The sequence below is a fragment of the Myotis myotis genome, unplaced genomic scaffold, assembly GCF_014108235.1.
Source record: "Myotis myotis isolate mMyoMyo1 unplaced genomic scaffold, mMyoMyo1.p scaffold_m19_p_1, whole genome shotgun sequence".
Taxonomy (NCBI): Eukaryota; Metazoa; Chordata; class Mammalia; order Chiroptera; family Vespertilionidae; genus Myotis; species Myotis myotis.
The window spans coordinates 178,781,532-178,808,763 of NW_023416313.1; the positions used below are offsets into that span (position 1 = coordinate 178,781,532).

General features: G+C 46.5%; 1 pseudogene; it reads right to left on the minus strand.

The window, feature by feature from the left end:
• Positions 1-403: 403 nt before the first annotated feature.
• Positions 404-27,232, minus strand: LOC118676950 (annotated as a pseudogene).

Genomic DNA, 27,232 nt, shown 5'->3' on the forward strand with positions numbered 1-27,232 from the left:
TGTGATCCCATTTCCTGTCCCCTCACCAGCCCTGATGCTTAGGCTCATACCAGACTGGCTCTGATTAGGCCCAGCCGCTTTAGGGCTCCCAGTAGGCATGGCAAGGAGTTTTCCTTCTGGCAGGGATCCAGTGGCCCCAAGGGGCAAACATCAGCAAGGCCCCAATCTTTAAACATCTTGTTGTCTTAATAGGCAAAGATGAATACTTTCCCAGAGCCTCAGTAGATTTCCAAGTATTGCCTGCATTGCTCCATCTATGTTTATCTCCAGATTGCTAACTCCCCCTACCCATCCCTCAATTTGTATTCCCACAAGGCAGCCAGGGGTGGGGCTGCCAGCTGCGAGCCAGGCCAGGCAGAGGGGTGCACACCGAGTTCCTCCAGCAGGGGTGCACACCGAGTTCTCAAGTCTGCCCAACCAGCAGGCTGATTTTTAGATAGACTGTCATGGGTGCTGGTGGAAGGCTCCAAGGGGCACAGATGATGGGCTTCGATTGGGGTGCACACTTGTGGAGCTGGAGGAAGCAGAGCAGGTCTTTCTCTATGATCAGGGGCTGTTCCATGGAACTGTACGTACCACCTCACCGCAACTTCTCTTGTCAATAAGGATCTTGTTGAAGTGCCCTTCGATGGAGTTTCCCCAGTGCCCCTCCCCTGGGGCTGGACTTTCATCCACTTCCATGCGGGTGGGCGTCATGCCCATCCACACAGATCTTGCTATCGAATTGGACATTATAGCCAGCAGCGAACCCTTTGATCTCGGCAGGAATCCCTGCCTCCTGCCTCCCAAACTGGTTGCAAGGGAAAGCCAAGATCCATAAACAGCACTCAGCATATCAGCGCGCAGGTCGACCACCTGAGTGTACTTTACATCTGTTTTGCCTCATTGGGAAACCACGAGGCACCTTGGTGACAATACACACGAAGCCCTAGTACTAGTCCAGGTTAACCATGTGCTGGTCGATGCCCTTGGCTGAGAACTCGGGCATGGACTGAGCACAGCGCCAGTCGTCCAGGGACCACACATGGTGCTGGCCAGAGCCCCACCCCACCCCACCCCACTGCTAACCCTTCCACCCTCACCTCCCTCCACCCCCGGCACCCCTACCCCCCTCACACAAAGAAGTGCTGGCTTCAGCAGGCGGCTCCAAAGTGCTTTTAAAATGTGAATTTCCCTTTCCAGAAAGCCTTTGAAAATAGCATAGTTATCTATTTATCTGCGTGCTTTTTGCAGAGACAAGAGAGTAGGGAGAGTAATTTGTTGAGTTTTATTTTTAAGCATAATATAATCCTTAGCAGTAGAATAAATATTTATTGACCGTTTGCTATGAGCCAGTCAAATTCCAGTCCTCAGATGAGACAAAGAAAAGTAAAACAGAGTCCTTGCTCTTGAAGAGTTTTATGGTCCAAAGGGGACTTAAACGAGTACACTGCAATAATTACATTCAAAGCAGAATGCAATAAGGACCACAAACCAAGTAGGAATAAGGTGAATCGGGGGTTTTGAAGGAAGGGTAGCATTTACTATAGGGGACTTTTATTACATCAACAACGTTCTATAAAAATAATACCCTAATAAGTACTGATTTTCCTTTCTCTGTGTTCTCTTACACATCCTTACTCATACATTTACATGATTTTTATAGTATAATCATAATACAATTTTGTGCTCTCCTAAGCATTACAAGCATTTCCTTTTGCTAGTTTTCATCATAATTTCCATCTGTTAGTGAATGTAATTTCCTTTTCAGTACCCTCTTGTGTGGTAAATGGGTTATTTCCAGTTTTTTCATAGTATTTTCATAAAAATTTTTCATAAAATTTACAGTATAAGGGGTATCTTTATGCATGTAGCTTATTTCTTCTTTAATATCCTTTCGTTAGCTCTGCAAAATAAGATTGATGGGGGTCAAAGGGCAAGAACATTTCTCTACCCTGAAATATATTGCTCCATGGTTCCCCCCAAAATATTGGACCCATTTACAATGTCCCCGGCAGTAGATGTACCTGTTTGGCACAATTGTGTTGGCATTGGGTATTTTTTGTTTGTTTGTTTTTCCGATCTGCTGATTTCATAGGTATCTGGGATGCCTTGTTATTATCTTAATTTACGTTTTTGATAACTATGTTTCCAATATCCTTCCTGGTGGGAGCTCTTCAGGTCAGAGGGGCAGGATTTCCACAGGCAGACGATGGCATTTTGTCAGCCAGAGGGAGGGGAGCGCGCATGCACGAGCAGGAACACGTGTTTTTGCCTGGGAGAGAGGGGCCACTAAAGAGGGAACTGGTGGAGGTGAGGCTGGAAAGGAAAGTGGAGGCCAGCGTGTGCAAAAGTTTGTTTTGAATCCTGTATGGTTTTTAGTTTAGCTTGTACACTATGCCTCAGAGGAGTGAACAAGTGGATTGGCCTGTCTCTCTCTCTTAACTCTGATGAATCCATGGGCCCAGCAAGCTAACTCCACTTGCCCCTGTTGCCTCTAGCCAAACTCCTGCCCCCCTATCACTTCTTTTCCACCTGGAGCCCGCTGATTCCCACAGCTCCTGCTCCACCTGGCTCCCGCCCACCCACCTGCCTCACTCTCTCATCTTCAGTTTCACCCTCCTGCACCCCGGCCCCTCCTCTCCTCAGGTGCCCTCACTCACTGTCCCTGCATACTGGGGTGCAGTCTCCTCCTGTGCACTGACCCGCCTGACCCAGCCAGGACCCAGCATCAGTCCCGGCGTTGGATCTCCGGTTCCACACTCCCCCTGCCAACCCTCGCCCCTCCAGGATGTGTTCTCTCTGTCTTCCAAGAGGGTTAAAAACCACCAGGACTGGGAGGGAGGCATCCACTGTGTTGCTCCTCCTCTGCGAGGAAAACTCGGGAAGCCTGAAGCAGAACCATAGACGAGAGACCTTGGTTCCCAGGAGCTGCTAAGCCCGAGGGGGTTGTTTCCCTGATACCCAGAGCTGATAGGCCTTGTGAAGAATCATATTTCTTCCTGCACATCCCCCAACCGAGTTCCTTGTGCTGCTGAAAGAGGCAAAGATCTGACAAATAGCACAGGGCACTTTCCAGACTCAGTCCCATAACCACAGAGAGGCCTCCAGAAGGTGTGCAGAAGGCCTGGACCAGGAGACCCAGACTGTGCGAGTGAGCCATGCCAGGCTTCGCATTGCCCCGATGGACACGGGACACAGTGCATTTTGTAGAATCTTAGGTGATAGTGCTTGCAGGTATGAAAACCCCAGGTGTGAAATAAGGGTCCCTAGGCAATGCCCTGGCAGCACCTGCTGACTTTCTATAAGCAGACTCTTTATAGAAGCCCTTGGTCCCACACTGTCTGCTGGGTGCCTTTGGGAAATTTCTTTACTAAGTCTCAGTTTCCTTATCTGTGAAATGGGAATAATAAAACCAATGCAAGGTGTTGTGAGGACTAAACGAGTTAATATAAGCAGAGTACTTAGTGCCTGAAGACAGGTACTCTGTAAATGGTAATCGTGATAATTTGGGTTGCTTTGGCTGCCTGCCTGCCTCTGCCTCTGCTGAGGGCTCCAGCCTGAACCCCCATGATGAGGCTGTTGAGCACCTGGCCCCAAGCCCTGAGAGGAGCCACCCTCGGGACCATTCCCACCTATCAGATCTGCAGACCAGAGCTCCCTTTCAGACATCTGTGACTCAAAATGTGGGTCTCCTGCTGTCCACCCATCTTAGGAGCAACTGTTCCTCCAGGGCAGGCAGAGGAGAGGCCCCAAGGCCGTGGGGCACAGCACAACAGCCTCCCCATTGGCTGGGCCTTGGTGGAGCAGATGCCCTGGGGCCCTGCGTGGGTGTTTCCCTGAACGCATTGCGGCTTCCACATTGGTTGGGGGTTTTGCAGAAGGTGGCACAACCGAATCCCAATGGCCACTGATGGGCTACTTCCTGAGCACACAGTGCTTCGCCCTCCTCCCAAAGGTAACGTCATGCTCTCCACATGGGAGTTTAAAGGATGCGGAGGGTGCAGGCCCCTGGTGCTCAGTATGGACAAGCACCACGCCTCCATCAAAGGGTGATGTGAAATTATGTCTGTGGCAGCGCCATGGAAACAACCAAGTGCTACCCACTGTGATTTCTGGCATGAGCCCCATCCCCTGCAACTTCACTGGCCTTTGAAGATGCTCCACAGGTAGTGAGTTTTTGATATTTAAGTGGACTGCACAGCCCATCGGCATGGCTTTTCGGCTCCTCCTTTCTTTTCAGACAAGGTGGATTAAATCATATCTTCATCAGACTGGGGTCTGGCGTGAGCTATGTTGATGATATCATTCCAATTCTAAGCCTGTCCCCACAGTTACCAGCTGCACACCCCTTAGGGAATTCTGGCAGCTTTGAAAAGTAGAAAAACAATTGCTTTTGATACTGGACCACAGTTTGCTCTGCTACAGTGGGAGAGCAAGTCCTAACTTGTCTTAACTTGACATTTAAAAACATCTTAGTATCTGTTTTTTATTAACCATATCCCACCAGACAGTGTAAGACAAATGAAGGGAAAGGTGAAGCTTTGAACATTATCTTAGGGACCAGCTGGGGAAAACAGAGAAATCCTATCAGCATGTATTAAGTGCTTCCCTCCACCAGACGCTGCCTGCATTCACATCGTATCCTCACAATAATATAGGGATTTACTATCACCATTTTTTAAGCAAATGAATCTTAGTTACTGGGATAATCAATATTTTATCTGATTTTTAAAATGAAAAATAAATTAAGCTTTCAGTCCAGGTTTCTCAATGCAATGGCTTCAGGGATACTCACTACAAGGCCTCACTCTGGGAAAGGCAGAACAGTACCAGCGATGTGTAGGTACATGCTGAATGAACTCAGGGCCTGGAATAGTTCTTAGTGAACAAATCAGAGCTTGGATTCGTAAGAATCAGAATTTCCAAGAGAAAATAAGCCCTATTGTAGAGAAAGATGCCACAATATTCTGGAACAAAGGCTAGGTAAGATGGATCAAATTTCAGGGAATGAACCAGGGAAGGTGTCTTCATCCACTATGGTGATAACATTTAAGCCCTCAGGATAAAGGAGGACAGATAACCCAGAAGAAAAGAGAAGAGAAAATACTTACTTGACTGAGTAGTTTAAAACCAAAATGACTAAGAAACACCTTCAACTGTCTGCATTTGCCTGGAATAGACTATTGTCTTGTTATTGTTGTTTATTTATATTTAACCAGGAGGAAAAATGGGAGCTCAGGATAGTGTTTAAAGTTAAAATACAGAAAAATAAAGTTAGATTTTCTTTTTTAGATACTAAGGCTGTAGCCTGGAAAATACAATGCCCACAAAGTGCATTATTTTGTTTAGTCTTCTCAATCACCCCTACAAGTTTGGTATTATTCTCATTTTACAGATGGGAAAACCAAGACTTGAGAAGTAAAATAACTTAATATTATATATCTTCTAAGTTCTGAGATTTGAACCTAGACTCCAAAGCTAATGTTGTCTTGGGAACTCCAAATTCCCTCTCACGTGGGGTTTATTTCAGCATTTCTAAGAGAAGTTCATAGATCTGCCAACTGTTTGGCTCTTAAGGACCAAATTATATTCTTGAGTGGAGAAGGTAGGAAAAATGGAAACAAGGGAGGAATGGGAGAAATAGAGGGAAAGAAGTGAACCTCCCATCTCTGGTGCCCTTTTTGGAGAAAAGCCTCTTATCTGACTGTTCTCTCTCCCTTCATTCAGCACAACTCAACCAAGGTGTGTCTCTCACTCTGCCCTAATTCCTGGAAACCCAGTGCTGTAGGGCCTGATCTGAGAAGGCTTGAGTTGACAGGATAGATCATGGTTTCATGCAACAGGATACCTTTTTTCCAGAGTGCCCCCAAGGGACAATGATGGTAATTTCTCCTGAAGGCAAATAAGATATGAAATCTAGTTACTCTTCAATAGGACCAAAGATCAGGGAGCCACAAGTGAAGCTGTCCCCCACCCCCACTCCCTGACCCAGAGTGTTAGTGACTACTTATTATATGAATGAGTGAGTGGATGGATGGATAGACAGATGAAGGGTAAGTGTTGAACAGTAGATAAGTAAGTAGGGGGAAGATGGATGGATGGATGGGTGGGTGGATGGAGGATGGGTAGATAGAAGGATTGTCTCCTCAGTAGTTCTGCCCATTCTTCACTATCCCCTAATTATGGTGGTTTACATCATTTCCTGGTTTCAGCCTTCTATGCTTGGAGTCTCTCAGAGTGCATGTATGACTAGACTAAAAAGCAGGTCTCCTCTCTGTTGTAGACTGTTCTCTCAGTTTGATTTTATAAAATTCAAAAGATTCTGCTGCAGATGGTCTTGTATGATCAAAGAGCAACAATATTCCTATTATAGATTGTTTATATAAAAATAGGAAGGATGGTTGAGATTCTGGAAGCTGGAAATCTTCTGACCTAATTATAGTTAGTAGTAAGAGAGCTTCCTATTTACCAAATATTTCCTTTCCCTTGGCCCCAGAGTTACTGAGTTCATCAACCCTGTTTTCACATTTTGGCCAATTATCTGCCCTTAAGGATTGTTAATTAATCTCCTCCTCACTCCTTTCCTGCACCTTGGATCAGATTTTTTCTGTTCAGTTGTCCCATCAGTTGTTGATAGAGAGGTTTTAAAATTTCCGACAATACTTGTGGATTTGTCTATAATTCCTTGCAGTTCTATCAATTTTTGCTTCATGCATTTTGAAGCTCTAGTATGAAGTACATAAATGGTTAGGATTATTATATTATCTTGATGAATTGACACCTTTGTCATTATGAAATTACCCTTTTTATCTCTGGCAGTATTCTTTCTCTAAAATCTACTATGTCTGGTATTTATGTAACTACTCCAGTTTTCTTTTGACTACTGGAGTATTTTCTTCCATTCTTTTACTTTGAACCTATTTGTGTTTTTATATTTACAGTTGGTATCTTGTAGACAGCATATAGCTGAGTCTTGCTTTTTTATCCAATATAACAATCTCTGTTTTTATTTGGATATTTAGTCCATTTACATTTATTGTGATTGTTGATATGGTTGGCTTTAATTCTACCACCTTCCTATTTGTTTTCTATTTCCCCCTCTATTTTTTGTCCATTTTCCCATCTTGTTCTGCCTCTTTTTTGATTAATCATAATTCTTTATTGTGGCTGCTTTAGGGTTTATAATATACTAGTGGCCCGGTGCACGGATTCGTGCACATGGAAAGGAAATTGATTACTGCAGCTCAGCAGTAAAGCAGATTTGGGGCCAACAGTGCCCCAGCAACCACATAACCCACAGCCAAAGGTGGAATGATGTGGCCCCACGAGGAATCGGGCTCCCTCCTCTCTGGTTCCGGGGTGCATCACCCAAGAACTGCCGCTGCCAAGTCACCACAGCTTGGCAGCTCCTGCGTTGAACATCTGCTCCCTAGTGGTCAGTGCATGTCATATGTACTAGCCGGTCAGCCAGTCGATGGTCACCTAGCCTTTTATATATAGAGATATCCTTTAACTTATCACAGTTTACCCTCAAGTGGCATTATGCCACTTCATCTATAAATGTCTTGTAATAGTAAACTTCTATTTCTCTCCTCATGGTCTTTGGGTTATTAGCTATGAAGAAAAATATCTTTAAATTTCTGATGTTCTTTATTCCTTATATACATCCAGGTTTCCCTCTGGTGTCATTTTCCCTCTACTTGTAAGACTTACAATAACATGTCTTATGTAAGTCTGGTGATTAATTCTTTTAGCTTTTGTATGTCTGTAAAAGTATTTCACCTCCTGTTTTTTTGTTGTTGTTGTTTTTTGTTTTTGTTTTTTCCTGTTATAATTCTTTCTTTTCAAGGTTGTTTTAGGGCAGTTTTACGTTCACAGAAAAATGGGAAGAAAGGAAATACAAAAATTTTCAATGTACTCCCTGCCTCCAAACATGCATTCAACCCTTTATAGCTCTCCCATTATCAACATCCCACATCAGAATGGTACATTTGTTGTATTTGATGAATCTACATTGACACATAACAATCAAAAGTGCACAGTTTGTCTTAGAGCTCACTGTTGGTGGTGTACGTTCTGTGAGTTCTGGGAAAATGTATAATGGCACATATCCACTGTTATGGTATAATACAGAGTATTCTCATTGCCCTAAAAATCCTCTGTGCCTACTCATTCTTCCTTCATACCCCACCCCCTGGCAACCGCTGATATTTTTATTATCTCCATAGTTTTACCTTTTCCAGAATATCATATGGTTGGAATCATAAAGTATATAGCCTTTTCAACTAACTACTTTTACTTAGATATATGCATCTTTTTTCATGGCTTGTTAGCTCATCTCTTTTTAGCACTAAATAATAGTCCATTGTCTGGATGTACCACAGTTTATCCATTCACCTACTGAAGGACATCTTGGTTACTTAAAAGTTCTGGCGATTATGAATAAAACTGCTATAAACACCATGTGCAGGTTTTTGTGGACCTAAGTTTTCAACTACTTTGGTAAATACCAAGAAATCTGATTGATGGATCTTATGGTAAGAGTGTGTTTAGTTTTATAAGAAACTGCCGAACTGTCTTCCAACGTGGCTTTACCAGTTTGTATCAGCACTAGCACTTAATGAGAGTTCCCGCTGCTCCACGTCCTCACCAGCATTTGATGTTGTCAGTGTCCCATATTTTGGCTATTCTAATAGGTATATAGTGGTATCTCATTGGTTTACTTTGCATTTCCCTGTTGACATATATTGTGAGGCATCTTTTCATGTGTTTATTTGCCATCTAAATAACTCCTTTGGTGAGATATTTGTTAAGATTTTGGTCCATTTTTTATTTCTTTTTTTTTTAACCTTCACCTGCGAATATGTTGGTTTTTTTAAAATATATTTTATTTATTTTTTTACAGAGAGGAAGAGAGAGGGATAGAGAGTTAGGAACATCAATGAGAGAGAACATCCATCAGCTGCTTCCTGAACACCTCCTACTGAGGATGTGCCTGCAACCAAGGTACATGCCCTTGACCGGAATCGAACCTAGGACCTTTCAGTCCACAGGCCGATGTTCTATCCACTGAACCAAACTGGTTAGAGCTATTTTTTGTTGAGAGAGAGCGAGAGAGAGAGAAAAGGAAGGAAGGAAGGAAGGAAGGAAGGAAGGAAGGAAGGAAGGAAGGAAGGAAGGAAGGAAGGAAGGAAGGAAGGAAGGAAGGAAGGAAGGAAGGAAGGAAGGAAGGAAGGAAGGAAGGAAGGAAGGAGGAAGGAAGGAAGGAAGGAAGGAAGGAAGGAAGGAAGGAAGGAAGGAAGGAAGGAAGGAAAGGAAGGAAGGAAGGAAAGGAAGGAAGGAAGGAAGGGAAGGAGGGAGGGAGGGAGGGAGGGAGGGAGGGAAGGAGGGAGGGAGGGAGGGAGGGAGGGAAAGAAAAGAAAAGAAATAAAGATCAATTGGTTGCCTCCTCTAGGTGCCCCACCGGGGATCAAACCCACCACCCAGGTATGTGCCCTAACTGGGAATTGAACCCACAGCCTTTTTGGTACACAGGACAATGCTCCAACCAACTGAGCCACCTGGCCAGGCTATTTGTTTGTTTTCTTACTGTTGAGTTTTAAGAGTTCTTTGTATGTTTTGGATAACAGTCTTTTATCAGTAGTGTCTTTTGTAAATATTTTCTCCTAGTCTGTGGCTTTCTTCTCATTCTCTTGATCATCTTCATTTTTTTTTTTAATATATTTTATTGATTTTTTAAAGAGAGGAAGGGAGAGAGATAGAGAGTTAGAAACATCAATGAGAGAGAAACATCGATCAGCTGCCTCCTGCACACCCCCCACTGGGGATGTGCCCGCAACCCAGGTACATGCCCTTGACCGGAATCGAACCTGGGACCTTTCAGTCCGCAGGCCGACGCTCTATCCACTGAGCCAAGCCGGTTTCGGCTCATCTTCATTTTTAAAAGATATTTTCAATGGGTATAGAATGCTAATTTGATCATTTTTTAATACTTTAAAAATTCTATTGTCCTCTAGTTTGCTTTGTTTCTGACAAGAAATCTGTCATCTTTACTTTGTTTCTCTGTGATAATGTGTCTTTGTACTCATCTGCTTTTGATTTCCTCTTTATTTCTCACTTGAAGCAATTTGATTCTGATGTGCCTCCATGTTGTTTCTTCAGGCTTTTATGCTTGGGGTTTGTTGAACTTCCTGGATCTGTGAGTTTTAGTTTTCATCAAATTTATAACATTTTGGCCATTATTTCTTTCAATGTTATTTTTGGCTTTGGCCCCCAATTTTAGGGACTCCATTCTCTAAATTACACATATGTCAAACCACTTGAAGTTATACCATAATTTAATGATTCTCTGTTGTTTTAAGTCTTTTTTCTAAGTTTCATTTTGGATAGTTTCTATTGTTATGATTTCAAGTTCACACTTCTTTTTTCTGTGGTGTCTAATCTAATAATTTTAGTTAGCCTGTTTTTCATCTTAGACATTGTAGTTTTTCTCTCTAAAAGTTCACTTTGGGTCTATGTTATATCTTTCATATCTCTAGTTATCATGTTGAGTCTTTCCTATAGCTTCTTGAGATATAGAATACTAGAGGCCCGTTGCAGGAAGATTCCTACAAGAATAGGGCTTCCTGCGCTCCCTTCTCCACTGCCTGGCTCTGCTCCTGTGTCTGCTGCCTTGACTCCTCTCCCGTGTCCGCTGCCTCAGCTCCGCTCACGTCTCCGCAGCCTCGGCTCCCTCCCTTCTCCGCCACTTCACTCCCTTCTGCAGTGCTTGGCTTCCTTCTAGCTGTCTTCAGTCTTTGCTCCACGCCTGCATATGCAAATTAACTGCCATCTTTGTTGGGTTAATTTGCATAATCGCTCTGATTGGCTGGTGGGTGTAGCGGAGTGACACCAATTTGCATGTTTCTCTTTATTAGTGTAGATACTCATAATTACTCTTTAGAAATATTGTTGTATATGAATTTTATCATCTGTATTCTCTCTGGGTCAGTTTCAACTAATTGATTTTTCTCCTCATCCTGGGTGTATTTTCCTGCCTTTTTGCATGTCTGATACTTTTTGTTTGGATGCCGAACATTGTGAATTTCACTTTGTAGGATGTTGAATATTTTTGTATTTATAAAAAACTCTTGAGTTTTGTTCTGAAATGCAGTTAAGTTAATTGGATATAGTTTGATCATTTCAGATCTTTTTTGTTGTTGTTGTTAGGCAAGATCAGAGCTACATTTAATTTAGAGTTAAAATTTTTCCCCAAGGCAAGACCCTTCTTGGTATTATAATCAGAGCCTCCTGAATTCCACTCTGACTGTGGAAACAGGCATTCTTTTTGGCCTTGTGTGAACTCTGAGTACTTTTCCCTCCAATCCTTTCCGGTGGCTCCTTCCCTGGTCTCCGCAAGAATCTTCACACGTGTGGGCTGAGCAGTACTCACATGGATACTCACAGGGGTCCTCGGCAGATCAGAGGTCTCTGTATTCAGCTGTCTCCTCTCTGCTACTCTGGCCTGTGAGCTCTAGCTGCCTTGGCTTTCCCAGACCCCATTTCTGTAGATTCAACCCAGAGAGTATCCTGTGCTCTGCCTGGACTCCCCCTCCATATGCCACAGCCTGGAAACTTTCTCCAGGTAGTGAGCTAGATAATTGCAGGGCTCACCTCATTTGTTCCCCATCTTATTTATTGCCATTGTTTCAAATATTCTGTTCAGTTTTTTAGTTATTTTATCTTATTTTTTAGGGTAAATTCAATCCTTGTTACTCTATCTTGAATAGAAATGGAAGTGGGTTTCTTTTTTTTTAACTGATGTTAAATGCCCCTCTACATTTATGGGAATAAACAGAGAACCCTCCCAGACCAGTTCATGGCTATGAATCCTCAAAGCAGCCCAGCAGGTCTACCCCTCTGGGGACTCAGGTACAAACCCACCTGGCCTGGGCACTCTTCAAAGGCAAATTGACAGCCAAACATTGTGCTGGAACAACAATGAAAATGAGATGAAAAATCAGATGACATTTAACAAGATAGACTTGTATTCCTGTAAGACCACACTGGTCTATATCTTCCACCGTGACAAAAGTGAGGAGTAAACTAGAATTGACATTACCCCCAAATCCACCAATGGTCCCTAGATGCCTACTAGCATAAGACCCCTCTAATATCCCAATGGTTTAGTCCAGTGGTCGGCAAACTGCGGCTTGTGAGCCACATGTGGCTCTTTGGCCCCTTGAGTGTGGCTCTTCCACAAAATACCGACTTCGGCGCATGGGCCACGAAGTTTCAATTGCACTGTACATGCGCGCCTGCACGTGGTATTTTGTGGAAGAGCCACACTCAAGGGGCCAAAGAGCCACATGTGGCTCGTGAGCCGCAGTTTGCCGACTAGGGGTTTAGTCCATAGCCATAGCCCATTCCCCTCTCTTAGGTCAGCTCTTTCCACCCTATTATGTTAGCAATGGTAAAAAAAAAAAAAAATCATGGATCTTATACTTTGATATTCTGATAGCTCCCTAATCAGACTCATTCTCTAGAGCAGCAGTTCTCAACCTGTGGGTCGTGACCCCTTTGGGGGTCGAACAACCCTTTCACAGGGGTCGCCTAAGACCATCGGAAAATACATATATAATTATATATTGTTTTTGTGATTAATCACTATGCTTTAATTATGTTCAATTTGTAACAATGAAAATACATCCTGCATATCATATCAGATATTTATATTATGATTCATAACAGTAGCAAAATTACAGTTATGAAGTCGCAACGAAAATAATTTTATGGTTGGGGGTCACCACAACATGAGGAACTGTATTAAAGGGTCACAGCATTAGGAAGGTTGAGAACCACTGCTCTAGAGGTCCATATAAGGTCCATGGAGCAGCAGAAGAGCATCATAAGCTTAAAACTGTAGAATTTCAGCCCTGGCCAGTGGGATCAGTGGTTAGAACATCTGCAGAGCACCAAAGGGTTGCAGGTTTGATTCCTGGTCAAGGGCACGTACCTGCCTGGGTTGCAGGTGCCATTCCTGGACCAGTCAGAGCGTGTGCCAGAGGCAACCAAATCCATGTGTCTCTCACATTGATGTTACTCTGTCTCTCCCTCCGTCTCCCCACTTCCCTCGCTCCCTTCCTCTTCCTCTCTCTCCCTCTCTGCTTGTCTCTCTCCTCCTTCCTCCCTCCCTCCTTTCTATTCTCTAAAAATAAATGGAAAAAACATCCTCAGGTGAGGATTAAAAAATGACAAAAATGTAGAATTACAGGTCTCAGCCTAAACCTACTGGATTAGAATCTGTAATTTAATAAGATCCTCAGGGGGTTTGTATGCACATTACAGTTTGAGATGCTCTTCTCTAGAGGCAAGATTCTGAGGGTTGGTCTGTGATGAAGTCCATGTATCACAAAACCTTTTCAATATGAGGCTGTCCCCGAGTATGTCCTAATCCTCAATCTTGACCTCAGCTACAGGGCCTTGGTCCAACCCCTGGTAAAGTCAAAGACATGCCTACCTTATAACCCAAGAACTCTGCTTCTAGGTATTTACTTTAGAACTTCCACAACATGTACGCAAGGAGACTTGTACAAGAGGGTTCACTGCAGCAGAGTTTGTGGTACCAAAAAATTGAAGACAATTTGGATGTCCCTTCACAGGAAAATAAATAAGTACATTGAGATCTTTTCATTGTCTTAGTCTGAGTTCCCCCAAAGGCAGATCCTGAGACAAAGGACACAAGTACAAGTAGTTTGTGTGGGAGGTGATGCCAAATATGTGACAGGAAAGCCAATAAAAGGTGTGTTCTTGTGTAGACATGGATGTGCTGTGAAGGGCTGCCTAACAGGCCTCCTTGGGGATGTGCTACTTTGGCATGTGGGGTTTTTTGAGCTGAAGACAACCCAAGACCCTTCAGGCTCAGGAAAAACTTTTCCCTCGTTCTGAAAGAATTTAAATTTGGACCCTGCCCATGAGAGTTATTACCATAGATAAGCTTTTATGGCCTATGTAGAGGACAGGGCGAAGTTTTAATTACTGCACATCGCTCTTCTTATCACCCTGCAAATTATCTTCTGGCCCGCTGAGGCCTCGGGCATTACCTTATTCCTTTATATATATAACTAGAGGCCCAATGCACGAAATTCGTGCAAGGAGCTCGGCCCTCGAAGCCCTGGCCAGCCCTCACAGCCCTGGCTTCGTCCGGAAGGTCATCCAGACAGTCATTCTGCTGTTCGGTCTAATTAACAATTAGCTCTTTATTATATAGGATTCTATCTTTTTGTGTCTGAACTGCTCATGTATGTGGGGTTCCCATACATATGTATGTAATTAAATGGATTGTTTTCTCTTGTTAATCTGTCTCCTGTAATTTAATTATTGGACCAACTGAAAGACCCTATAGAGGAAAATTTCTTTCACCCCAACATACTTCCCAGAGCCCCCTTTAAGGAAGGCATTGCTGCCCAGCTGTTGGTTTGAGGTCAGGGGTCAGCCTCCAGTTGTCATTTCCTTCAGGGTCTACCTCAGTTATCAGGAGCACCTACATCTGAGACCATGCCCTCCCTGGGGCAGCCTGTGGCCAGGGCCTGAGCAAAGTAGGGGTATAAAGGCCTATCCGTTTTGGTCCACCTCTGAGGCCATTACTGGCTCCCTAGCGCTCAGTAGGCTGGCCAGAGCTTCGTCAGCCCTGCATCACAGTTCTTCTTCTCCCTCTGCCCAATCCTGCTCTCTCCCCTTGCCTTTTGCAGGTGTTGATTCCTAGTAAACTTTACCTTGTGCCCCAAGCTCTGGTTCGGGATCTATTTTTAGAGATGATTATCAAGCAAGTTATTACTGTGGGCAACTACCTGGAGCTTCGTCCCATCTGGAATTCTAGGAAACGGTGTAGAACAAGTGCCTCTCTCTGAGTCATCCCACCTGAGGAGCAAGGGAGTGGGGAATCCATCCATCAGCTCCCCTGAGGGATTGGGTGCAGCCTGTTCCTGCGGGCTGTTAAATCCAGAGCAAAGCAGGCACCAGCAGCCAACGAAAGCCTTCAGGCAGTGATGTGGGGACCCAGGCCTGTGTGCAGGGAAATGGTGAGCGCTGAGGATATAGGCAGGTGGGACACCAAAAGGATTGCTACTTTCATACAAAGCAATTTTAAGCAGCAGCAAAAACGAATGAACTATTGTATCAGTGTGGATAAATCTCACAAAAATAATATTAATTGAAACAAGCAAGTTGGAAAGGAGACATATAGTATAATGTAAATTATAGAGAAACTTAAAACAGGCAAGGCAAGAGCAGATATTTTTGAGAGCTATATATACATAGCAAAAGTAGAAATACATGATGAACAGCAAATTCAGGAGAGTGGTGACCATGAACAGGAAGGGAGGAAGGGATGGGATTAGGGGGTATATACAATGGCTTTAAAATAAGACTGTATTTTAAATACAAGTTTGTTTTTTATACTGGGTAGTAGGTATGCATGTGACCATTACAGTCCATTCTAAATTTTTTGTATGTCTGAAATATTTCAAATTTTAAAAAATGGTAATAAACAAAGTAAAATCTTACTAAAAGAATCAGATGATCTGAAAGAAACAGGTACTGGCTATTGGCGGGGGGGCGGGGGGAGGGTGTGTGAAATGACTTTTTTTGCTGTGTTTATAACTAAAAGTGGCATTGAGGAGTTTTTTAAATTTAAAAATTCTTCCATGGAAAGGGCACGAGAAAATAGGAACTGCCACTGAAAAGTAAAAATACTTGTGATTTCACCCCTTCTTTATTGTTGGAACTATTTTTTGACAGGAGCAGAAACTGCTTTTTTAAAAATCTAAAAGCACCTACGATCCCACCAACCCAACACCACTAGTTTCATTTTCATTAATTCCAGACCATGCCCACACGCACACACACTGGGCTTAGGTACATATGTATTTCATACTCTACTTGTCCCACTTAATCATATGTGATGTGTCCATAAACGTCTGTCCATTTCTAAATGGTCTAAAAATCACCACTTTGATGGCTGTGTAATGACCGGGCGTGCGGATGCATGCATATGGTTCACAACCAGCTCCTTATTTGGGCATTTATGTTGCTTCTAAATTTTAGATATGAAAATAACTTTATGATCAGCATACTCAGGGAGGCTTTTGTTTATGTTAAATATAACCTTAGCAGAAGCCCAGGGGTACAATTACTAAGTCCAGGGGCGTGGACTGTCCACGTGGCCTTTGTCACAGAACACATAGAGCTTTCCCTTTGACAGTGGCTGGTTACTTAAAGCCCTGGGCTTCACAGGTGCCTAGAAATCTTCATTTTACAGATAATCTATATTGGCTTGTTTTTGTTTTACTGGGTTGTGGGGAGGACAAAGGAGGCAGCTGGGAGGAGATGGGCAAACCCCAGTTTGCCCAAAGAAATGTCTATTTCCTAAGGGGCATGAAGAATTTAGGAGTCGGGCAAACCTGATCTCTAATTCTAGCTGCCACTGGTGAGTTACATGGCCTTAGGAACGGGCCTCTCTGGAGCTCAGTCTCCTCGTCTCTGAAATAGAGATATATCACTGCACCTACCTCACGGGTCTCTTCTGAAGATGAAGTGAGAAAATACACTCAAAGTGCTGGCTGCCATGGTTGGCCCATAGCATGTGCTCAGCAGATAGCAAGCTGATTCTAAGATCTGCAAAAACGCTCCTTCCTGGACATCAGGGGCAGAGCCCAGCCCTGCTGAGGGGAAGGCTGCAGGAGCTCCCACAAAGCTTCCTGGTGACCAAGCAGGTTCCTAGGCCGGGGACTGTTACTCCTTACGCTGGTGAAAATTACATGATGGAAGGAAGAAAGGAAGTGGGTGATGAAGAATGCTCAGCACCCTGGCTGGTATGGGTCAGTGGTTAGAGCATCGGCCCATGCACCAAAGTGTCGAGGGTTTGATTACCAGTCAATGGCCTGTGTCTGGAATGCAGGTTCAATCCCCAGCCCCGATCCCTCACTCCCTTCCACTCTCTAAAAATCAATGGGAAAAATATCCTGGTGTGAGGATTAACCAAAAAGAGAATGGAAAGAATCTTCTCTGAAATTGTGAGCCTGTATTATCTGTGAGAGAAAGACAGAGAGAGAGAGAGAGAGAGAGAGCGCTGGTGGTCACTGAGCAACAATTATGTCCAGGTACTTCACGTGTATTTCCCGCCCCAGGCCTCCCAGCCTTACTGAGCAGAACTGGGGTCAACCCAATGACCTGTGTCTGAAGCCTGGACGCCCACTAGCTGGGACCTGCACTGAACTGGAGGTGCTGTCTCTTCATGTGCAAAACGGGAGTGGTTTTCAGGCGGGACGAGCTCTTTTCTGTGAAGCACCTGGCACTTTGCTGGCAGCCAGCAGTGGCTCCCATCGGAATCTTGCCCCCGGGTCACACAGCTAGGAAGTGGCAGCACGGAGATTGGGCCTGGGTTCCTTCCACCACACCGCACTTATCCCTGTGCTACCTCGGTCTGTGATACAAAACGCTGAGAAACACCTTCAGGTGATTCAAATACTGTACAGGATTCTTCTGGGCTTTTAGCGTTATGTTCAGAGTGTTCTATACTCATGAACTTCATCTCTCCAGGCACTTCTGAAATTTTCCCTTCTTATTCAGGAGCTTAAAAAGGATGGAGTCATACCGCCCCCCCCCCCCAATCCCTGCACAACCCCCAATATACAAAGATTTACCCCTGATCGGAGCAGCCAGCCAGAACAGAAACCCTGGTGACCTCACCTGAACTCTCTACCCCTCTCCAGTGTTCCCAGAATCCACACACAGGGAAGCAAGTTGAGAGAAAAGTGAAACCCCATTGTAGAGCCTCGGGCATGTTCACAACACCTCGTTAATCCTTTTCGATAACAGATAAGGAAACCAAGGCCTCCCAGCAGTCACGTTGATCACGACTGCTCTGTGCTTTCCTTTGTGTCTGAAAACAAACTTACTAACCACCCTTGTGTTTCTGGTAAATAGTGTTTGAGGTTTAGCTCCATGTGAGCAATCGTATATGAGAATGTCTCTGGCTGGGCCGGTAAATTACCACCTTTTTGAAGTAATCTCGGCCTGAAAGACGCTGTGGCTGGAGCAGTCGGTGCCTGGGAAGGGACCGGGCTCCGCACGCCCGCAAAGGTCTGAACTAGGAGATGTCCCACTTGTCAAGGTGGAAGGTGACTTCATGTATTTCATCGTTCTGGTACCAGCCTGCTCCTGTCAGACAATCTCCCTTGACATGTCCTTATGTGAGGGGCTTGATCTGCCACACAGGTGACTTTCAGCCCACTGAGCAGGCAGGGCTGCTGAGTAGAGGAGGACCAGGGGTAAAGAACAGACTGCCCATAGCAGGTACCACACTTCATTGTTCTTAGCCTCCGTTTCCTTGTCTAGAAGATGAGTGCAGTGACATTTACCCCATTCAGTCCTATGACTTTCAACACAGTCTACAGCCTAATGCCTCCCAAATTTGAATCTCCAGCCTCAGTCTCTGCCCTGAGCTCTACTTTGCTGTATACGACGGTCCACTGACCCTCTGCTCTTGGAGGTCCGCTAATCAACATGCCCCAAATGGAGCTTTCCATTTCCTGCGCCACCCCCTAACCTGCTCTTCCCCTAACCTGCTCTACTCTGTGGTAACACTCAGTTTTCATCCACCTGCTCAGGCCAAAGGCCCCTGTGTCCTCTTGCTTCCCACTCCAACCTAACCCATCAGCTAGTTCTGCCGGCTCTGCCTGCAAAATACACCCAGAACCCGCGCGGGTGTCCCCACAGGCACTATCTCCACCCAGTCCTGGCAGCTGTTTCACCAGGAACCTAGGGATCCCTGCATCCGACTTTTTTAAAGACATAAACTAAAATAGTGAGGCTTGCAAAAGAAACTAATCATTTTGAAATATAGATAACAAAATATTTTAAGTAACAAACATATTAATAGATTGCTTCAATATTACCACAATAGGTGAACGGATCTAGTGGTGAGTCTGATGACTATCATTTCAGAGCAGAGGTGAATATAAGCACTCTGTCTGCCTCCCTGAGGGGATATATTTATATATATTCTGCCCCTCTAAGTGCATGAACTCCCAGATGAGAGCTTCTGACCGAGTTCACTCCACCAGCACTCTGGCCTGGAGTTTTGCAGGAGGCTCCAGGCTTCAACCTGGCCTCCCTCAGTCCATTCTCTACACAGAAGTCCCAGTGTCCCCTCTCCTGTGTGTGCCATATTATACCATTGCCCTGTGGCAAACCCTCCAGCAATACCCCATCACCAGGAATAAAATCCAAAGTCCTCACAACAGCCAAGGAGGCCCTACGTGATCCGTGATCCAGGCCCTGGCTGCCTCCCCCACCCCTACCCGCCCCCATTGCCCCTACCTTCCCTCGCTCATTCCACTGGGCCTGCCCTTGCCCTTAGGGCCTTGCCCAGCAGTGCTCCTCTCCCCAGCTCCCACCCACATGACTTCCTCACTTCCTTGAGGCCTCTGCTCAATGTCGCCTCCTCAGAGAGGCCTTTCATGATCCCTTCCCGACCTGCACCATCTAAAAGCCCTCCTGTCTGCCAAGGGTGACCACAACAGCAGTCCAGCCTGAAAAAGAGGTTGTGCAGGCCCTGAAATTACACTTGGAGACCCTTGGGCAGGGAAGTCGGGAGTTCCTGGTACCTTAGGGATGGTAGTGTGTGTGTGTGTGTGTGTGTGTGTGTGTGTGTGTGTGTGTGTGTGTAAGGGGGCCGGGGGGAATGGCTTCCCGTACACAGCCACTTGGCCCCATGAACTCCTCACTCCAGGGAGGGGCAGGAGGGCGGGAGGAGGCCAGAGCAGGCCTTGTAAAGTGTAAGGCCCAGGACAAGTGCCCGTCTCACGCAGGTCTACAGGCAGTGCCTCCCAGACCCATAACTTAGCAGGCATGGAGGGTATTGGGGAGAGGGGCCAGAGAGCTTGCCCGAGGCAGGGAAGAGGGGATACAGGTCTGTTTCAGCGGTTCTCAACCTGTGAGTCGCGACCCCTATGGCGGTCGAACGACCCTTTCACAGGGGTTGCCTAAGACCATCCTGCATATCAGATATTTACATTATGATTCATAACAGTAGCAACATTACAGTTGTGAAGTAGCAATGAAAATAATTTTATGGTTGGGTCACAACATGAGGAACTGTATTTAAAGGGCCAGACGGTTGAGAACCACTGGTTTAGATGGTGCTAAGGACAGAGCTGTTTAAGGTTCAGAGGCAAATCCAACTCATTTTTGGCTGTTTCTAAAAATCTTCCCTGAAAGGAAGGTTTTGCTCATTAAGGATCTGAAAAGAACCCTCTGTAAACAGTTTCAAACACCCTGTTGTAAAAAACATTCTGGTATGTTGGTGAAAATAAGCTTTCTTGCTTAATGGTTTCACCATTCATAAAATATTCTATCCATCCAATTTAAAAACCAGAACAGGGTATTTAAGACTCAATAGATGTCCTTGCCAGTGTGCTCAGTGGTTAGAGCACCAAAGGGTCACAGGTTTAATTCCTAGTCAAGGGCATGTACCTGGGTTGTAGTTTTGGATCCCTGGCCCCAAGGGTACATGCAGGTGGCAACTAATCTATGTGTCTCTCTCACATCCATGTTCCTCTCTCTTCTCTCTCTTTCCCACCACCCCTACTCCTTCCTCCCTTCCACTCTCTCTAAAAATTAATGGAAAAAATATCCTTGGGTGAGGATTAACAAAACAAACAAACAAACAACAAAAAACCCACACACTCAGTAAACACAGGTAATAACAATGAACCTTGAATAATCATTGTTTTTAACTTTGTTTTTGAATTATGACCACTTTAAGGGTGAAATACCAAAAGAAATGGGAATGAAAAGGCAAAGTAATTTTAAACAATAAATGACATGGGATAAATATAGGGAGAAACAGAAATGTACGCACAGACAATGAGAAACAAACTATAAAAGACCTGCCGACACAGGTGAACATTCTCCAACCCTTGCTAAAGATTCTGAAACATGTTGCATGTTTCACAGCCACAGATAGCATAGCATAGCTTCTCTGTATAGCATAGCATCAGCGATAGCATCTCTGAGGACCTGCCCTGTGAGGTTGTGTGACAGACTTCTGGTTTCTCAACCCTTTCTAGAGCTGTCTGGGCTTGACGCTGCAGCCCCAGATCGAAGGGTGATTCCTCTTCCTGCATGGCCACAGAAAAGCAGACCCAGGTGGGAGGGGAACCCAAGGGACTCTCTTTTGTCCCTGCAGCAGTCTGTCGTTCAGAACAATATTTTATAGGACTGGCATCTTTTTTTTAAAAAAATATATTTTATTGATTTTTTACAGAGAGGAAGGGAGAGGGATAGAGAGTCAGAAACATCGATGAGAGAGAAACATCGACCAGCCGCCTCCTGCACATCCCCCACCGGGGATGTGCCCGCAACCCAGGTACATGCCCTTGACCGGAATCGAACCTGGGACCCCTCAGTCCGCAGGCCGACGCTCCATCCACTGAGCCAAACCGGTTTCGGCAGGACTGGCATCTTTTAACGTGTGGCATCTCGTTGTGGCTAATGGTCCTCCCTATAGCCCAATAGTCAAAGCAAGCGCCCATCCTTGAAATACAGATAGAGAAACTGAAGAAGGGGAAGGGGAAGCCACTTGCCTGGGGTCTGAGAGCAAGTTGTTTACTGGCAGAGCCAGGACAAGAACCAGGCAGCACCAGGTCTCCTGCCCCACCCCACCCCCCGGGGCTGCGTGCTGTCCACTTCTGCCGCACTGTCTCCTTCCCTGCCCACCTTCCTCCACATGTTGATGGGGGAGGAGAGAGCTTGGGGCCTCCTGCTCCTGACAGCCATGTGACTCCCCACTCGGGGGCGGATTCCTGACAATGACAATAGGAAGTCATCATTCTGGGCTCTTCGGATGAGGGGGTGTGGGTGTAACCAGTTGTATGGGAGGTGGGAGGGGGAAGGAGCCAAGAGTCAGTCTGGGAGGACCTGTTCCCAAGAAGCTGAGGGGAAAAAAGGGTCCAAGGGTGCCTTGAAATTAAACACATGGCATCAAGGTGCGCTGAATATGGAAACAAAATAACAGCCGTGCTTTGGGAAATCACCATCCTCACCACATCTGAGGACACTGCCCAGATGAAAAGGGAAGGAGGGAGGGAAGGGGCACACTGAGGAGACCACGCTGCTGCCTGGAGCCAGGTTTGCCCCTGAGAGGAGGCGCCAGGCTACTGTTCTTGGCTGTGGTTCACTGTGACCGCTGGGTGAGCCACAGCAACTCGGAAAGGCACCTTAGGAGGCAAAGTGGATGCCCCGGCTGGGTGGCTCGGTTGGTTGGAGTGTCGTCGTGTAATCAAAAGGCTGCGGGTTCAATTCCTTGTTAGGGCACATACCTAGGTTGCAGGTTCGATCCCAGGAGAGACAACTGATCTTGCATTGATGTTTTTCTCTCTCTCCCCACCCCCTTCATCTCTTTCTAAAAGCAAATATATATATATATATACTAGAGGCCCGATGCATGAAATTCGTGCAAGGGTAGGCCTTCGCAGTCCCAGCTGCCTCAGCCCTCTCAGCCCCGGCTGCCTCGCCGCCCCACAGCCCTGCCCCCCACCCACTGGTCATTCCGGAAGGTCGTTCCAGAAGGTTGTTCTGCTGTCCGGTCTAATTAGCATATTAGCTCTTTATTATGTAGGATAGATGTAGCTGTAGATATCTATCCTCGAGTGAGGACCGGGGTAAAAAAAGAGTCAAAGCTGAGTAACTCTGTGTTGGATGAAAGAATGCCCGTGGGGATGGACTGGTGGGTGGGTGGGAGGAACAGAATGAAAGAGTCGCTGCTTTGCTGCCATTGTTTCCACAGGCAGAGGGTTCCAGTTGCATTTGTTCCTCCTTATTTCTGGAACTATTCTTCAGGGTGGAATATTGGATTCTGCCTTTAACCAAATATTTTCATTCTCACATTGAAGTGGGAATTTAAGGAGAGCAGTTGGACTCTAGTGAAAGAACTACCTCGATACAGCTAGTTGGAAGCAGTCATCTGACTTCTCATGTCCTCCCTCCTCGCCCCCCCACCCACCCACCAACAGCCCAGAAAGAGTCCATCTGTTCCCCAGTCATCTTGGGGGAGACTAGATCACTCCTCTGAGGTCCTCCTCACAGAGCCGTTGTCACCTGGCAGGTCCGACCTGACTCTGCAGCTTTGCAAAGCTGCAAGCATTGGGGTGGGGAACTCACCATTCAAAAGCCGCCTCCAAGCCTTTGCTTGGTTTTATGTAGCCACTGACAAAGAGTTACAACAATATTGACCTGTGTCATGACTGTAATGAGCTTTTGTTGTTTGGCTTTAAAGAGTACCTCTGTCCAGGTGGCAAAGAACGATAGGGAGAGCCCTGGTCTTGGAGTCGGAAAACCTAAGCTCCGTGATCAGACGAGACATCTCATCCGTTTTGAGTCTGAATTTCCTAACCTGTAAAATGGGTATGATTCTCTGCCTCTCCCAGGACGATGCTGTAGGGCTCAGTGCACATTGAAGGTTGCACCTGAGCCCTCTCTACAGGCGTAAACTGCTGGTGAAGTAATATTTGCGGAGTGCCCTGGCCTGGCTGCAGAGCCTGCACTGCTAGCTGCACACTCTGAGCATCGCTGCCGCCATCACCCTCCGACTGTAACTCAGACAAGCCTGTCCGTGTCGAAGTGGATGGATGCCAGCATTGACACTGTGACGGAGGCTGATTTCAAAACTCACACAGGGCGCACCACTATTGCTTCCATTTGTCTGAAGCCAGTGACAGAAAGGTTTCTGTAGGTGGGTGGCCCGCGAGGCCATCACAGAAAAGTAAACAGAAGCTCAAGTAGGAGAAGAGCCTTCCCCCACGGTGACGGGGCCAGGAAGCAGCAGGGGCAGGAATGGAACCAAGATTCCAGAACCCACACATCTGTCCTCTCACCTGTTCGCCTCTGTGCATCCTGCTCAGATCCTGAGACCAGGCATGCTGCACGCGGACAAAGGGAGGAACACTTTTCTCCTGCCACTGAGGGTTCTGCATGGAAAAAAAAAAAAAGCGTTTGTTTAATGAGGTGGGTGTGGCAAGACGAAGAGATCGTTTTGGAGCACAGGGTGCTGTCTGGGAAAGGAGGGTGTGGACAGGACTCAGCAGTGGGGCAGGGAATGGGCTGTGAGTGACAGGAGGCAGCACAGGACACCAGAGGCAAACTCACCCTATTCCACAGCCTTCCCTCAGGCCAGCCTGGTGCTGAGAAGAGGTTTGAAATGAATGTGTTTACCCACCAGGGCCCCGCCGCGTGGCTCATTTCCGCAAGAGAGCGTGTCCCTGGTGCACGTAGCGTGTGTGGTTCCCAGGTGGGAGCTGGCCTCTGGGCTCCCCTTGGTATGTCTGCAAGTGCCAGCCCCTCTGCTTTGGGAGGCTAGAAACACACTTTTCTTTGAACGGGTAAGTCGCCCTCCCAGCCAGGCTATTTAAAAATAACAGTGGGCAGAACGGGCAAGCTGGGCTCCCAGACACCAGTGCTTTTCATCCTGGCCCCAACAGCCAGGGGGATGATTCCCAAAAGCTCTTCCAGTTGCCTAATCATTGTGTCCACCTCACACCATCTAACGACGTTCAGAATAGCCCCAGACAGGACCCAGAGCATTTTGAGCCACTTGGGAGCTCAATCGAGCCACAGCCTTGCCTTTTTTTAGGGCAAGACTATTCATCTAAATAAGGCACGCCAGGAGCTGGTGTTTTAGGCCATTCGGACAGGATGAAAATAGCTCCCAGCCTCCCGGTCCCTTGCTGTCCTACCTCCAGCCTGACACAGAAGTCGCTGGGCCCGTGGCCAGGGGTCCGTCACCACAGCTGTGGTGAAGGGCACATGCACCAAGAAGGCTCCTCTGTGAGCTTTGGGTCAACAAGTGAGGACGGGCCTCCGACCGCCGGCCCGCAGACCCCGAGTGTCTGAGACGTGAGAGAGGACACGTGTGGGGCTCTGATCGCCCGCCCGTCTGTGGGCACCGCCGACCACACTGAGGGAAGTGCCAGCATCTGCGGGCTTGGAGGAGGCCTGTGTCTGGCCGATGGGCAAAAGGAGCGGCCTTTTCGGGAGCGCGTGCCGGTGGAGAATTACAGCAGAGGCTCATGCCAAGGTCATGTTGGAAAGAGCAAGCACCCTGAGCAGAGGAACAAACTGGAGATGGAGAGTGACTCCTGGTCCAGCTCCATTACACTGTGGCTCCGTGAAGGCAGGCAGCATGTCTGTCCCCTTCACTGTCCTTCCTGACACGCAAACAGTGCCCGGCTCGTGGAGTAAGTAGTAAATAGTCACTGAGTGGACTCCGCCTCTCCTCTCTGGCGACGGGAATCAGTGTGCTTTCTTGGAAACATCAGACATTTCAGCCCCAGTCCGGTTGCACAACTTTAGTCCACAGTTTCTATATCTGTAAACTGGGTAGAAGGTTCCCCTGCCTTTCTCCCAAGGTTACTGCGGCGATTATGGGAAATGCTTTGAAAACTGGAAGCCTCTTATAAACATAAGGAAGTGTGACTATGGCTGCTGGGGACCTCTTTCCCTCAGCTCTCCGGTGCCTGACTTTGAAAGCAGTCAGCATCTGAACGTCTGTGCGAGAGGGGAGTTGTTTCTTTCCGTCATGAAAGGTAGTGAATGTCTTGAAGGACTTTCACACATTCTGCTTTCCATTGTGGCACTGAAGTGTGGCCACCCCTGGAAGGGTAATGATGGATCAATACCCATTGAGAGACACTAACTATCATTATAGTGGCTCACTGCGAACTCTGTGTTCACATCCGAGCAGTTAAGAGGGGAGAATGGAAATTCTTCACCTTTCCTGTGCACATTCAAATGGAACTGGCTGCTCTAGTATCCTCTTTAAAATTCAACTCTGAGAATGGGTGAATGCAAGCATTAGCTACTATTCAGTGAGCGCCTTCCCCAGGGGCAGGCGCTGGGCCAGTGTTTCATCCATGCCCTCCCACGGATGCCACGGGTCCTGCCCACCTTGTCTCATCTTGTGATGGAGGGTTCCCAGTGGTAGGTTCTAGGAAAGGAATCAAAGTGTCAGAGAGGAACAAAACCTAGGACAGACCAACAAGGGGAAGGGGAGCCCATGACGATAGCCTTTCGTAGTTAATACTGTGTTCCGACCACTAATTCATGGTGTTACCTTAGTGGGTGTCTAAACAACTGTAGACCTCAGTTTCCCCAACTGTAAACAAAGGAAATTTAAGTGGGTAACTTTTAAGATCCTTTCCAGCTTTAATGCTGTGAGTGTAATTCTATGGACATGAATTTTAAAAATCAAGACTGGATGACAGAAAGGAAAAGAGGAAATTAATGTCTAGAGAGGAGACAGGAGATCTGGTGAATCTGAGGAAGGCAAAGAGAGAGGGGGAGGAGGGGAGGGAGAGAGATTGAGAAGGAGAGAGGGAAGGCGGGGGTGGGGGGTGGAGAGGAGAGAGCGTTAAAGATGCTAAAGTGCCTGGGTTTCTGGTCCCAGTCTTGCTCACCATGGTCAGTTTTCACCCCACATCCAGGTGAATCCCCATCTGCCTACTTGTGTTTTGCTTCAGTTACTTTGGAGTGAGTTTCAAACTAGGAATGAAAGAAACAAAGGCAAAGACAGCTACATCCCTGCCCTCGAGGACTCTCCCATTGCTGAACACTGAATGGCCGTGTCCCCTCCCAAGCATGCATCTGTGGAAACCTAATCCCCAGCGAGGTGGTTTAGGAGGTGGGAGGTGATTAGGTCATGAGGGTGGGGCCTCATGAATAGGATTAATGTCTCTATAAAACAGATCCCTTCCTCCACACAAGGACACAGCCAGAAGACAGCTGTTTATGCTCCAGGGAGGGGCCCTCCCAGACACTGAATCTGCCCACACCTTGGACCTCCCCGTCTCCAGAACTATGAGAAATAAACATTTGCTGTTTAAGCACCACCTTCCCCCCAAAAATCAAGACGAAATGTTAAGATTAAATTAATTACAACTCTAGCCTCTGCTGCCCAGGGGGACCAGCACTGGATGGGCACCAACACAGAGAGGCCACAATGAGTGTGGAAACAGAAAGACATCTTGAGGCCCTAGATGTGTCCACACAGTGAGCTTCCCAGGGAAGGCTGGGAACCGGCCCCTGGGAACAGCCTGAGTGAAAGACCTGCTTTTCCTTGCTGCTTGTTGGCCATATCTGTGCGGTGGTGATCGTACAGGTCAGAGGGAGTCTCTCTGGAAGGACAGTGGGACTTCTGCAAGTACTTCCTCTCCAT